The sequence below is a fragment of the Myodes glareolus genome, chromosome 4, assembly GCF_982192425.1.
Source record: "Myodes glareolus chromosome 4, mMyoGla1.1, whole genome shotgun sequence".
NCBI classification, from domain to species: Eukaryota; Metazoa; Chordata; class Mammalia; order Rodentia; family Cricetidae; genus Myodes; species Myodes glareolus.
The window spans coordinates 44,289,977-44,305,252 of record NC_142029.1 but is presented as its reverse complement, the minus strand read 5'-3'; positions in this window follow the sequence as shown (position 1 = coordinate 44,305,252).

Here is a 15,276-nt window from a genome sequence, read left to right as displayed (position 1 = left end):
GCAGCGGGCAATCGTGTTGGGCGGTAGTGTTATCTGGAAGATGGTGTCTTGGAATGCATGTTTAGAAGATATAGGTGGGGTGGGGTGGATTCCAGTCATGTTACCCAAATGACTCATATCAGATGAGTCTTATCAGAAGACCAGACTAAGACAGAAAGGAATAAATAATCATCAGCTTCAGAAACTGCAATGTTAAACAAAACTTTTCAAAATACATCACTTTCTCTAGTCCATTCTCCGTCAGACTTTCAGAGTAGCCTCAGAAATTGAGTCCCTCCCTCATGTGATGGATCTTCGTGGCACTGTGTGCTTTTCCTAGTAATTGTGTGCTATGGTTTATACCTATACACACTTTTGTCTGTTTTTACTGTCAGTGTTCTACTAAAGCAGAATATCCAAAAAGCCACTGATTCATTTTCCCTGCCTGTGATAAACCCCACATACATATATAAGTGAAGGAAAAAAAAGCTGAGAAGTGAATGCCTTATGGCTAGTTCATGATTGTTTTGCCAGAGGAATATTTACCTTGGGATTTGGATTTACTTTCTAAAAGTCCAGGATTTAGCATCGTAAGTTCTAAGGAAAGCTCAGAACTGCAGTGTATTGCCCCATGTTAAGGGGACCCTTTAGTCAAGTAAAGTATTGTCTTCCTTGCACTCAAGTCTATGTGTGCTTTGTAAAGGGAGGGGTTGACAGGCTTTCCAATCCATCCCATATGAGCAGGAAAAGGGAAAACTAAGAAGTCTATTTACAAATGTAAATTTCATAGATGTGTGAATTAGCATCAAAATGTGTTCAGTAAGCATAGAACCTGGGAACAATTTGATTGTTCTTTCTTTCATAAGATGTTTGATTCACATTAGCTTATGAGAAAGAGAAAGCTTAGAGGATAAACATATAAGAAAGAGTAGGTGAAAATTTAACGCTTAGCCAATGAGTTATCAAATTTAGTGGGGGAAAAAAGACACCCCTTACTTTCATGCCCAAGAGATACTGAAGCTAAAATCTAAGCCAGTGGTTTTCAACCTTCCTAATGCTGCCACCCGTAATACAGTTCCTTATGCTGTGGTGACCCCTACCATAATTTGCTATTTCATCACTGTAATTTTGCTACTGTTATGAATCATAATATAAAAATCTGATATGCAAATGGTCTTAGGCAACCCCCGTGAAAGGGTTATTCGATCCCCGAAGGGTTTGCAACCCACAGTTGGAGAACCACTGGTCTGAGTAGTGCTTTGTGGTCTGTTGTAACAAATGGTAGCCAGGTAAGGTAATAGAGTTGTGAGTGGACCACCCTGCTGTCATGCAAACAGAGCAGGATCTAATCTTTAAATCATGTTTTATTCAGAGAGAGGCAATCTGGAAAATCAACAAGGAATCTTCCTTCCACAGTATTTGGTGGGTTTCTTCATTTGTTTTGTGTTTAGGATAGTGTTTCTATAGAGTACCACGATAAAGGTAGTAAGTCAACTCAAGGCTTACTTTGGCCCAACTGAACCTTGTCTTTTAGATCACGCTTTCCTTCTTTGTTTCTGTCTCTGAGTGGTGGGAAGCGGGTTTGCATATATCAAAGCCACTGTACTTGGTGCACCTCAGCTGCTGTAGGGCTGACATCTAGATACAGGCTAATTCTTAACTAATGAGTCAAAGTAAGTGTGGTGTGTGTGTGTGTGTGTGTGTGTGTGTGTGTGTGTGTGTGTGTGTAGTTTCCTTCATACAGAATAAAATACAAATGCTTTTGTTGTTAAAATAAAGGGTGAAGTACCTTCATCACAATGTTTATCCTTAGGAAAAGGTAGGCAGCATTTCAAAAGAACTTCTTCAATCAATTTTGAATTTTTCTGGTGATTCTTTAAGTGTCCTCCTTTCCTCACTCCCTCAACTTCTCTGTTAAAAGTATACTAAGTATCTTTGTAATGTGTATCTTTGTAAAGTGTATCTTTGTATCCTTGTAATGTTAAGTACTGTGTTGAGGATTAAGGCTATAAGAAAGGTAAGAGTTCCTATCTGTCTTTTAGAAATTTTCATTCTCTTAGGGATGGGAGGCACTTGAGCACACTTAAACTTAGTGTTCTATAAGACAGAGGCTCACAGATTGTTGCAGGCATCTACAAACTGCCTTCACTGAAAAACAATGATTGCTAACTTGAGTTATGTACAGGATGACAGTCCAATACAGCTGCCTTCATTCTTTGTCTATCTCCTTTATTTGGCTCAGACTAACTCTTGAATCTGTATAAGTATAATAATCATAAATGAGTGAATTTATATAACTTATCTCGTCTACATTAAATGTTGGAGGCAAAGAGATAGGTCATTGTAGTAAACCTGAAGTCTTTTTGATCTCCAGGCATAGTAAATCCTGAGTACAGACCATTTTTAAGAACAGTTATCCATGCCAGAGAGGAGTAATTCTTGTGGGAACCAAACTGATTCCCTTGGGTGGCAATAATGAAGAATGTGCTAACAATTCATTTAAGTATCTCGCAGAACCAGATCTGACATAATGATGAGCAGCCTACTTAATCATGCATAGTCTTACTCTTTTGTATTGATTTTTCTATTTAAACCTAAAGCTCACATTGTACTCCAAAGATAAACTTGGGGTCATTTGTACAACTCTCTCCTCTTCTTCCCAAGATGTTGAGAAGAAAGTTTTCCTTTCTCTAGTTTGACCATTACTCATTTCTTTAACTAATATATTTGGAAAAGTACCTAAAACCTAGCTAGTCAGGGAAATTGCAAAGGTTCTATAGAAGGATGTGGTTTTGAGCTAATTCATATATTGATAGGATTTGGATAGGGAAAGGATCTGTGTAGGAAGGTATAGGCTAATTTAGTAGAAGGGAGCAGTAGACCTTAAACATCTAAGCAAGGGAGTATATATACATTTCTAAATATTATATAAAAGTCATGAGACAAATTGGTCACTTGTTAAGACAAATGTGTCACACATAATAAAGGCTTTGTAACATTTTTTAAAGCTTTTTGAATGTATTCGAAAAAGAATTAGATATTATTCAATGGTTTTAATCAGGGATCACCAAGTCTATTGTTGTTTGATACTTTTGGATATGTGTCTTGCTATCAATTCTTCTGTCATGATCTCAGTATCTACTTAATTCACCTGTATATTTGTAACTTAATTAGTTTTAGGCACTTGCTAGACAGAATTAATGTTACTTATTTTCTCCTTGACTTTCTTTCCCACCAGTAGGTCTGCTGTTTTTTTATTTTTCCCTGCAGAGAAAACCAGTGTGTGTGTATTGGGGGGAGGTGTCATTACGGTAATTACTAGGAAATATTAGCACGCCATTTGTTGGTTGGAAACTGCTGTTTTCCAAATTATATCTGTGAATAGAGGTTTTTCTCTCACCCCTGTTTTTGGTGTTTAGGACATCCATCTCTGCCGGGACTAAGCAATGTTAATTGGAGCTATAATCTGAGGCTTCTATCCATTGCCAAATGTTTAGTCAAACTGTTCCTCTGTAGGTCTTTTTAGAAGTCCTATGTAGAAATTCCTTTGACAATTCCAGCTCATATCTAGAGATATTGGCATAGAGAAAATTGGCCTCAAATCTAGATTCCCCAAGAATGTTCATGTGGGACTAAGTACAGAAGTGAGGTCATCAAAGTTGTCTTTACCAGGCATTATCCAATCTCATAACTTAAGGGAATTATTATAACGGTTATTTTATTCTTTATATAATTTGATGGCTAGGTAGGCCTATTATACAACTAGTTAGAAAACATCTGCTTTTTAAAAACACCTTTCTCTACTCTAAAAGTGGAACAAATTAGTTGTGATGCTCATTAAAACTAGAGAAAATCTTTAAGACAAATATTGTTCATTTGGAGTAACTTTATATATTTATTTGCTACATTTGAAATGAGATTTTGTGTAAATTGAAGTCAGTCATGCATATAAAATGCTACATAAATATGTCAATAATTTTCTTTTTTCTACAGAAAATTCAAGTACTGGAAGGAAATACTAAAATTAGAGTTACTCTTTGAAATGGAAAAAGATTAAAGTTTTTCCATAACAGCAGGGTGATGCTTCAATTAAATATTTTCTGATCATGCCTCAGTTCCTTGGAGTACCTTCAACGTCACCAAGTGACTTCTGGCCTTGTGCACATTTTTGAACACACTGAACATATTGTTCGCAAATGCTACATTCTGTGTAAATGACGAGCTGGGATTCCTGGTGTTTCCATGTTTCCTCTTTCAGCTGTTTCCCAGATATCAACACAGTGAGGAATTGTAAACTTCTCCCTTTTCAGCACTTGTATTTATTGTCAAAGAGTGCCACATCAAACCGGACGGTTCGAAATAAGACATTTCAATGCCTCATATTTCTATAGTTAGACATCCAACAATGCTGACTCCCATCAGGTCTGCCAGGGAAATCCATTCCTTGCTACTTTCTAAATTCTAATGGTTTGTCCATTGTACGCCTTGGCTTACAGTTTCCGTACTACAATTTCTACCCATACCCAAGCCTTCTCTTTGTTTTAATGTAACCATCTTGTTATAAACATGTCAGTCATTTTGAATTAGAAAGTCAAACTATTCCATTATGACTTTATTTGTGCCTGTAACCTTGTTTCCAAGTAAGGTCACATAATAAGGTACTGAGAAATAAGATTTGAATATATCATTTTGTGCAATTCAACCCAGAGTATTACACGTTTTCTTTTTCTGGGCAAAACAGGTAAGTTTCTTCTTACAGAGGACAGCTCTTGTTCTGTCATTAAATTAATTACAGCATGATTTTGTGCCTGCCTTGGCTATCATATCAAATACTTGGTACTTGGCTATAGCCAGATTGTGTGCATGTTGAAACCCAAATGCATTCCTATAAGGATCCTCATCTGTGTTTTTAAGGGTTACATAAAAAAAGACTGCTCTTTTCTACTGTGGATAGAAAGCACATGTAATGTGGGACATAGCGACACTCATTTCCAATATTCCTAGAGAAGAATAATCTCAGGGAAAGCAATCAGCAAGCAGAGATAAGCCGTACAGAAGAGCTCCTTTCACTACAACTCTATAAAGCTGCTTTTTGATTCAGTTACATTGAATAGCTCTTTTCTTTTATTTGAGAAAATAAAAACAAACCCCAACCAATAAAATTATCTAGGGATCTCTAACTTCCAGAGTGGAGCAGTTGCCAAGGTGAGGATGTTCTTTATGATGCTGATCCAGAGAGTTGCATGAGGAAACACAAGTTTCACATGGAGTAAAACAAGCTGGGCTCTCCGTATTGTCCTCACTTCTGGACTAGAGGCTCTTGAACCCTGAATTAAAGAACTTTAGTTCTTTATATGAAAAGAGCATATTATATTACATTAAATTGTCAGGATCCAAAATAAGTTAGAGTATCTGTTCTTTTTAGAGAGTTAACCAGGAGAGATGAAACTTCCAGGTGAGTAGTAGAAGCTTGATTTCTCTGTTTTCTGACTCAACTATGACATTTTTGTCAATAGGATCTTACTGTCAACTTTCAGCAGGTAATCAAGAGCAATGGCAATAGGCAGTAATATTTTGGGTGTCTATGGGACCTACTGGCAATCCTAAACAGGTAACTCATTCCTGGAAGTGAGCTGTTTTATTTGTTGTCCTGTTATAGGGTAACTCCATTTAAATTCATTACAACACACACACACACACACACACACACACACACACACACACACACACACTGCACACACACACACTCACACAGGCTTCTGCAATAGTAGGCTTCCATAAGACTAACATTTTCTTCTGTCGTGCCTTTTAAGCCTGTAAATGAGAGACCATAATGCCATCAACATCATGTACAGTGAATGACACAAAAATGCTCTCACATGAAATGTCATCTCTATTACATGAGAAGCATGAGTACGACTAATTCTTACTGTTCTTTACCCTGCTTTCTGTAGACAGGTGTTCTGCCTTTCCTGTGCAGCTGTGCATTGATGAGTTACAGACATCAGTGACCTGTCATGTCGGTGCTGGGAATAAAACCCGGGTCCTTTGGAAGAAGGGCATGTGCTCGTGGACTCTCCAGCCCCACAACTGATTTTTTTTCTCATCATAAAATTTTCCTTGAGACTATTTAAAAAATTGTTCATGAGTTTAAAATAATCATCATCTTACTGTGAGAATTACTTTCTTCTTTTTTCTACTCTATCTAAGAGACTATATGCTTATTTATATTCATTAATAACCAAAGAATGTTAAATGATACCGAAATTTCTGTATAACTCATCTTTTCAATTAACACACTTTACTTTTTAATTTCAAAGATATTTCTGTGAATGCACTTTGATGAGACTTTTGGCTCACAGGTCAACAATCTCAAATATTTTCTTATTAAATTAAGAAGTACCTGACTTTAAACTTTCCAAAGCTTATTTTTAATATGAATAATATTTCTGGAAAAAAAGAAGTAGACAATGTTTTGCTCTTTTTCTTGAGGTAAAATGATTTGTGATTCACTTTTTAAATTATGTTCAGTCGACTGTATTGTAATTTGCATCTCAATGACACAGACATGGTTTGTGTAGTGATGTAGTGAATTTGAGTCTTTGCTTGTTTTTGCCAAAATTTTAATGTGAAATAAAAGCCAGAGATTTTTTTTGTAGACTTACAAAAGACAATGGATATACGCATTGCAATATTGACCCAATAACCTTAAGTACAAATAGATAATATAAAAGTGTTATTACTTCAAACAGTGAGGCTCATGTGTGGGATGCATTGCATGTGTGAACATATATATCTCAGCAAAACTTATGGGAACCCAAATGGAGTCTTTATGAATATTTCTGTAAAGTTGGGTGTGTGTAACATTTCCAATAGATATGCACAGAAACAGAATTGAACCTGACTTTTAAAATGTAAAATGATTAATTTTCTTCACTGCTTTGCAAAGCCCTTATGAGGGCTCTTCTCTGGCCATTCCTGATACATTTTCAAGAGTCTCTACCTCCTTCTCTGGAAACTGCCTATTGACTACCTACAATGTAAAACTTTACCTAATAACTTATGTTGGGGCAAATAATTGATACTTGACAGATAAAATGAAGATGTCTAACACGTTGGAAATGTGATGGTTTATGTGGCATATAAAAATAATGGCAGTATCAGAAAAATTAGAGGGATGTAGATTACAGTTAGATTTTTTTATCACTCTGGTAACTTTTTTTTACCTTGAGGGAACTTCTAGTTCTAATTTCAATCTAATCAAGACACTAAAGATCAATGTATAGCACGCTAATATGAACAACAAAGCTCACCAGTTTTCTCCCATAGAACTGCCATGCAGTACTCATGGATAGCTCTCCCCTTGCTTCGAAGTCCCTGAATGTTCCATCAGCATTCTGGCATAATATTTCTGATCATATTTGTAATCAGCAGAAGGTAATAATGCATTTAATCTGTTAAAACTGATCGACCATAGCCTTGGTGAGTAATGAGGCTAGAGAAGGCTCGTGTAGGAATCTGTTCCTGGAATCAAGAATTTATCTGTTTGAAAGATCAAACAGTTATAAGCTCAGCGATCTTTTGTATTTCATATTTGTTTATGTCCACATTTCTCTTTTACATTGAAGACAGAACCATGAGATGTGAGAACAGTGGAATAGCATTTACCAAAGATTGTTTATGGATAGTGACCCAGTTTAGTTGTTCCCAGGCTTGGGAATCTCTCAGTGTATCCCTGTGACTAGCGATGATGCCTGGGTGCTGTGGAACACAGTGGATGATGACACACTTCCTAAGCCTCTCTCTTGCTGAACGCAGCCAAAATGCTGCTCATGAATCTAAACAGATGTTTCTGTTGTTTAGGCCGATGAAGTTTATAGAGTGCATGTTTATCTTTTCAAAGAGAATGTGGAGAGTTCATTCAGTCTTCAGATCCAATCTTTCCGGATCTGCCTAGTTGGACTGCCTAGTAAAGCTAGAGCAGAAACTGGAAGAGCACATGAAGTCATTTGGGGGATGTCAGAAATGATAGTCCTTTCCTAGTGCTTAGGAAAGAAAGAAGACACATGGAAGTCGTTTGGGCTTATTAAGATGGTTGATATTTCAAAAGACAGAATGTGGAAAACAGTTTGCATTTTAATCAATTTACTGTGCCTTCAGTATAAGGTTCCATAGAAATCATTCTCCATATTAATTCAGTGCATGTAAAATAAAAGCCTCAGTATTACCAACACGTACATTTTTAAATGAGAGCTTCCTATATCATTAAGTGAGTCATCTCTGTTTTAAAGTGCTAGCAACAGGAAATGATAACTGACTTATCTAGTTCAGCATTTGCTGTCTAAGAGTTTTCCCAGGGGAGACAACTCTGAGAGTCAGTCCCCATGCGGCACTATGGATCATGTGTGCAGCCTTTAACCTAGTGATCTGTCTTTTCTTTCCCACCCATCAGATAACATCCTGATACTGGAAGAATTCAAGAATGAGTGAGAGTAAGGATCATTTTCTCTGGGGTAAACACAGGAAGGAATGGACAGAAGTCTCTGGGTCCTTTCAAGTGTCTGCTTTGCATCCGTCACGGAACATGTCAGAGCCAGGTTCAGCAGTGATATGTGCAAGAAGCAGCTGACCTAGTGCTCTGTTACTGTTTTGAATTAATACTTTTCGATAAAAGGCCCCATATTTGGCAATTTTCATTAGGATCCTCAAGTTCTATTTGAAAAGAGTACTATATCACCCACTTTTGAGGTAGTGGGACTAAGTCCTAGGACTACTTGAGAGCATTTGATGCTCTTCGGAGCTGATGTGAGGATCCAGTTAAGAGATCGGACTGCTGAGGAATCTGGTAATACGGGAGTGTCTCTGGAGCAACAAGGTTGAAGGAAAGCATCAAGACAACTTACTAAGCAAAGTATTCCAAGAGCATGATTTTAATTTTGACTTAATTTATCACCTAGATAATACAACTTGATACCTAGAGAACACAACTTGATCTTTAGAATGATAATGTAGGCTATGGATGGTAGTCTTTCCTAAGGTTATGGGGATAACCATTGCTCACAGGATTCTAAACTATCGAAACAAATTATCTACAGGCCAGGGATTCAAAATTGAGTGTGTGAACGGACATCTGGAGACTCTGGAGTATCTGCTCCTGGCTCTTTCCCTTGGCTTCCTGGGCTTGTTGTCAGGACTTTATTTCTGTGGCTTGCAGATGTATCTCTCCAGTTCCTCCCTATCTCACATCCAATGTGATCACCCATGCTTCCTGCTCCAGAGTTCCTTCTTTAGGAGGATTCCAGTCATAAGTGAGTTAGGGAGCATCCTCCTGAGGATGTTTTGAATTAATACTTTTCGATAAAAGGCCCCATATTTGGCAATTTATATTAATGATAATCTTAAATTTATCATTCAGAGATTTCCAGAGAATGTAAATTTTAGGTAGACTTTGTTCATCCCATTAGAGTTACTAATACTCTTTGTTTTTCTTTTTTTATTAATTATATTGAGGCATACATTTTTCTCTGCTCCCCTCCACTCCTCTCCCCTCCCCTTCAACCCTCTCCCAAGGTCCCCATGCTCCCAATTTCTTCAGGAGATCTTGTCTTTTTCTATTTCCGATGTAGATTAGATCCATGCATGTGTCTCTTAGGGTCCTAATTGTTGTGTAGTTTCTCTGGAATTATAAATTGTAGGATGGTTTCTTTGGTTTATGCCTAAAAGCAAAGTGCATATGATATTTGTCTTTCTGGGTCTGGGTTATCTCATTCAATATAATGTTTTCTAGATCCATCCATTTGCCTGCAAATTTCAGGATGTCATTTTTTTTCTGCTGTGTAATACTGCATTTTGTAAATGTACCACATTTTCCTTATCCTTTCTTTAGTTGAGGGACATTTAGATTGTTTCCAAATTCTTGCTATGACAAAAATGCTATGAACATAGTTGAACACATGTCCTTGTGGTATGATTGAGCATCTTTTGGTTATATACCCAAAAGTGGTATTACCAGGTCTTGAGGAAGGTTGTTTCCTAATTTTCTGAGAAATTGTCATAGTGATATTCAAAGAGGCTGTACCAACTTTCATGCCTACCAGCAATGCAGGAGTGTTCCCTTTACCCCATAACCTCTCCAGCATAAGTTATCATCAGTGTTTTTGATCTTGACCATTCTTATAGGTATAAGATTGAACCTCAGAGTTGTTTTGATTTGCATTCTCTGATGGCTAAGAATGTTGAGCATTTCCTTAAGTGTCTTTAAACCATTTTAGATTCCTCTGTCGAGAGTTCTCTGTTTAGGTCTGTAATCCATTTTTTTTTATATTGGACTAAGTGGGATTTTTTAGGTGACCAACTTCTTGAGTTCTTTGTATATTTTGGAGATTAGTCTAAAGTGGGGTTAGTGATGGTCTTTTCCCATTCTGTAGGTTGTTGTTTTGTCTTGTTAACTGTTTCCTTTGCTTTACCGAAGCTTTTCAGTTTCAGGAGGTCCCATTTATTAATTGTTTCTCTTATTGTCTGTGCTACTAGTGTTATAATTAGAAAGTGGTCTCCTATTTCAATGCATTCAAAGTACTTCATACTTTCTCTTCTATGAGGATCAATGTGGTTGGCTTTATGTTGAGGTCTTTGGTCCATTTGGACTTGATTTTTGTGCATGGTGGTAAATATAAATTTTTTTCATTCTTCTACATGTTGATATCCAAATATGCCATCACCATTTGTTAAATATGATTTCTTTTTTCCTTTTTATACTTTTTGCTTCTTTGTCAAAAATCAGGTGTTTGTAGGTAGGTGAATTAATATCTGGGTCTTCAATTCGGTTCCAATTATCCTTTTGTCTGTTTTTATGCTAATACCAGGGTGTTTCGCATACTGTAGCTCTGTAGTAGAGTTTGAAGTCATGGATTGCAATACATCCTGAAGTTCTTATATTGTATAGAATTCTTTACTAATACTCTTTTAAGAAATTATTTTCCTACTTAAGTTGTCTCGATCTTGTTCTAATGTTACAACCATGAACAGTGATAGATACCGGTATTTTTGGCAGAGATTTAAATTAGCTGGAATGGGAGGAGGAGGTATTTTCAAAGTTAAATATAACCTTTGTGTTGAATAATAAGTTTAAGTTTTAAATTATATTTAATTATGATGTGTATTTGCTCATATGAAAGCAGATGCATGTCATGGTGCATGGAGGTCAGAGGACAACTTGCAGGTATTGGTTATCTCTTTAACATCATGTGGATTCCAAGGATTAAACTCAGGTTATTAGACAAGGCCAAATAACATTTTTAATAACAATAAAAAGGAAGAGTGAATAGGGTAGCATTTACATGACCTACAAAGCCACCAAGACTGGTGGATAGCTAGTACTTGTCTATATCTTTGAGAATTAACAAGTATGGTGGATGGAGAAACTCAGAATAGATTTGAAGGATTCTGGAAAGAAAAGACTAAAGGGCTATACATGAGCTGGTGGATTAGTGGGTAAAAACACTTGTCCTTAAGCCTGAAAATTCCAGAAGGATCTCTAGAACCCACATGGTAGAAGAGAATTGAGTCCTACAAATTGTCCTCTGACCAGGCATACAAGTACACACACACACACACACACACACATACACACACACACACACACACACACACACACTAAAGCTAGAAGCCTAAAAGGACCATGGAAGAAGAGGATTTCTTAAGTGGATATAATCTTTTGGCAGTGGCAATCTTTGGTGATCTTTACAGAAAAGTGACATGAAGTTATTTACATTTTTGGAAATTTTCTGAGCAGAAGAGCCCCAGTGTGAAATGAGATTGATAGAGAGGAGATTAACCAAGTGAAAGTGTAATATAATACAGGAAACGATGACTTTAGGTTGAAGCAGTGGTGATGGAAACACAGGGTTTATTGACTCTAGACCAGGGACGGGTAGGCCTCTAGAAGCAGGAATCAAGGGGGAGGGAATAGTGTCAAGGATGGAGAGTAGTTTTCTTGTTCTCTGTGAATTAACCAGTTAAGCATTACTCTAACCATTTCACAACTGTTTGAAAAATTAGTCTTCCTACAAAGTTGGTTCTATTTACATTTGGGAATAGAAACATCTGAGTTACATACGTGAAAGGCAATTCCTTATAAATCAAAGTTCTTCATTAGCCTCCCAGGATCCATGAAACAAAAACAGGTGTGCTACTCTACCCTTAGTTGTGATCATTAAAAATACCTCCAGACAATGTCAAACATCACTTGCAGACATAGTTGTCCTGGGTTGAGAACAAACAGGTAATTGAAAGTCACATTTAGTTTTAGTGAAAGAGGTCGATCTACTTCTGTAACTTCTAAGTTTGTAGTTCCCAGAGTTCTTTTGCTTAGAGATGCACAAGTGTGGTTAGAGGTAGAAACTGATGATTTTGTTAAAAAAAAAATCTGGTATGAAAACCTTTGCTAGAGATTACTCAGCTTACACAAGATGAGGACTTAAGCAAATCAAAGTAACTGAAAAGCTTCAGAGGAAGAGACGATCAAGAAGAGACACCTGGGGTTCCCAGTATTCATAATATAAATTACAGAGACTGACATGCTTCTCTTTTCTTCTACAACTCTTATTAAAAATACATTAGCAAAACCCCTTCCGTTAATATTAGACTACAACAGTGAAAAACAAAACAGAGCAAAAAATGGTTCGGGCACTAAAAGACAATCCTCAGGCTACTTTCAATTGGTTAGTAAGGGTCTGTGAAAGGAGAAAGAAATAACTTAACTACAATGTCTTTCAAACAAGTGTTTTCTTACTTTCATCTTGTAAAGAGTACTAGAGCAGTTGTGTATTAATATTGAAATGCACTTAAGACTCTACGTGCACTTAAAAATTATTTTTAGCTGCAGTATAGCAAACAATTAAAAATTGACATCTCTCAGGAAAATAAAATACACAGCCTTAAAAATAATTGCCTGAGAAACTGAAGAAGTATTCTTTCAAAAATTAACCTTTAGTCAACATAATGCAGGAAATTGACCCTCTCATTGATTTAATTGAAGTTTTTATTTTATTGTTCTCAAAATCATACAAGTCGTGTATAAATACATTGTTGATGTAAAAGACTCAAAGCACACAGAAACGTTTAGAAAGAAGAAACGCTCTCCCACTCTCAATTGCCACTTGTCTCACCTCCCTCTTCCTTCCCCAGACACAACAATGCTAAAATGCTTGGTGTCCTGGCAACTGCTCCCTGTGCCAAACACTGGTCACCCACTATGAATGTGGGACATTGTTCTACCGTTTTCAAGATCTTTAAAGTATGAAAGTATCTTTAGCACCCCAGAAATAGAAAAAAAGGTTTCTTTAAATTAAAAAAGAGTAAGCTAATAAGCTAATATAGTTAAGCAAACCCAACATTTGCTGCAGATTGAGAGGGACTACACAAACATTAAGTGAACTGATGTTAATGTCTTTGGAACCTAGGATACGTTTAGTGATGAGCATGTTGTGTTTCAAAGTCTCAGTAGTATCATTTATATTGCTTAAATAAAAATATACTATACTACTACTACTATGACTACTACTACTACTAATATGTAGGGGTGCGTTTAGAGGCAGCATCAGAGTTTTTGGAAAGAAACATCAAGGAAGCAAGGAAAAATATTTTTTTTGTGTAGTTAAAAAGAAAAAAGTGCCTAACCGAGTCTTTACTCTCATTATTTCTATGCCTTACTCTACACAGGGAGGTCTTGGACCATTTCCTGCTCACAGACTGAGTTGACGAAAGAGGAGAACTTGATGTTGACCTGATAATTTCTTCTTTTGTTCTATAATTCTAATCCGAACTCTGTGTGGCAACTGAATACAGTGAAGAGTATCTACAAGTACTAACTTTAGAAATTCCTTAGATGTACCTCTTCCAAGAGTCTTAAGATCAAGACCTCCCTTTTCACTACAGATTTTCATCTTTAAGCTGAAGCCGTCTTGATAGTACCTCTCATTGATATAAATATGGAGTGTTTTTGTATTATCAGAGGAAATTTTTGTTTATATCACATAGAGGGTTCCTTAAATTAGGCTTAAATATTATTTTACTTACTACTTTAATTTATCATATATGTTATATTAATAAACTGGCTGCATCTTTCTCTATACATTTCTTCTTTGTTACCCATCATATTTTATAGCTAGTGAAATCTTTCATCCAGATCTTACTACTTACCTCCTTGGACATTAGCATCCTCTTTCTCAGAGCAATCAGCTACTATTAGGGCCTCTTCTTTCCCACGTCAGTCCTGAATATTCTAATCTATGAGGAAGATGATAGTCTATGGATACAAAGTCCTGGCTCAGAGTCCCAGTGTCATTCCCTTTTTGCTAACACATGACTCCTGGGCCAGCCATTTGTCAGCTTGAGCTTCTTCATCTGTAGAGGCAGGACAGAATACAGTCTGCTACACTTAGATCCTTGTGTTTGTTTTGAGACTGGGAAAGGAGAAGAATCTACTTAAGAATATTTATAGAACAATCATGGTACAGTAGTGTCAGAACCAGCCTGGGTGCTTGAGATGTGATTGTAAATACTAATTGAATCTATAGTGTTGAATCACCATTAGCAGTCCTCAGAAACTTTCTTTCCTAAGACAGACAAACTTTGGGAGAACTTCCTGGTTTAGAATCGTGTTTCTGCCCTATGCTCGTCAACTCTCACCTCAGAGAGATAAGTCAGTATATGTAGGTAGGTCAGGCTCCAGGGACTAGGTCCTGGAACTTTGTTGACGGAAGAGATAGATAGATAGGCTAGGAAACGTCAACAGTGGAAGCTAACCTGAGTCTCTCCATTGGGAATTTGACACAAGGCAAAAATCCCTTGTCACTAGATTTCTCCTCTTGAAAAAATCTTTACCTTCTTTCCAGTGAAGGACATCATGGCTGTGCATGCTCCCAGCCTCACCCTGCTTCATATTCTCACTAAAGCCTGTTGAGTACCTGCTTGTCTTCTCTGAAATGTATACATGAAAAGTAATACCTACCTCATAGTGTTTTCCAATATGACTAAAAGAATACTTTATTAAGTATTATACACTAATATTATTATTGTTTATTATTATTGAATAATATCAAACAATCTCTAGAATACATAATAAATAATTGGAAGTACCAGTTATCATTTTAGAGGATTTAGTGCACAGAGCTGCAATGTAATAATTATTTACAAATATAATTCACTTAGTATAGAACAAAACATGTGAATGATTAATAATTATTTGCCATTTTCTGAGTCATTGAGATGTTTCTTTTAAGGACAGACAGTGTGTCC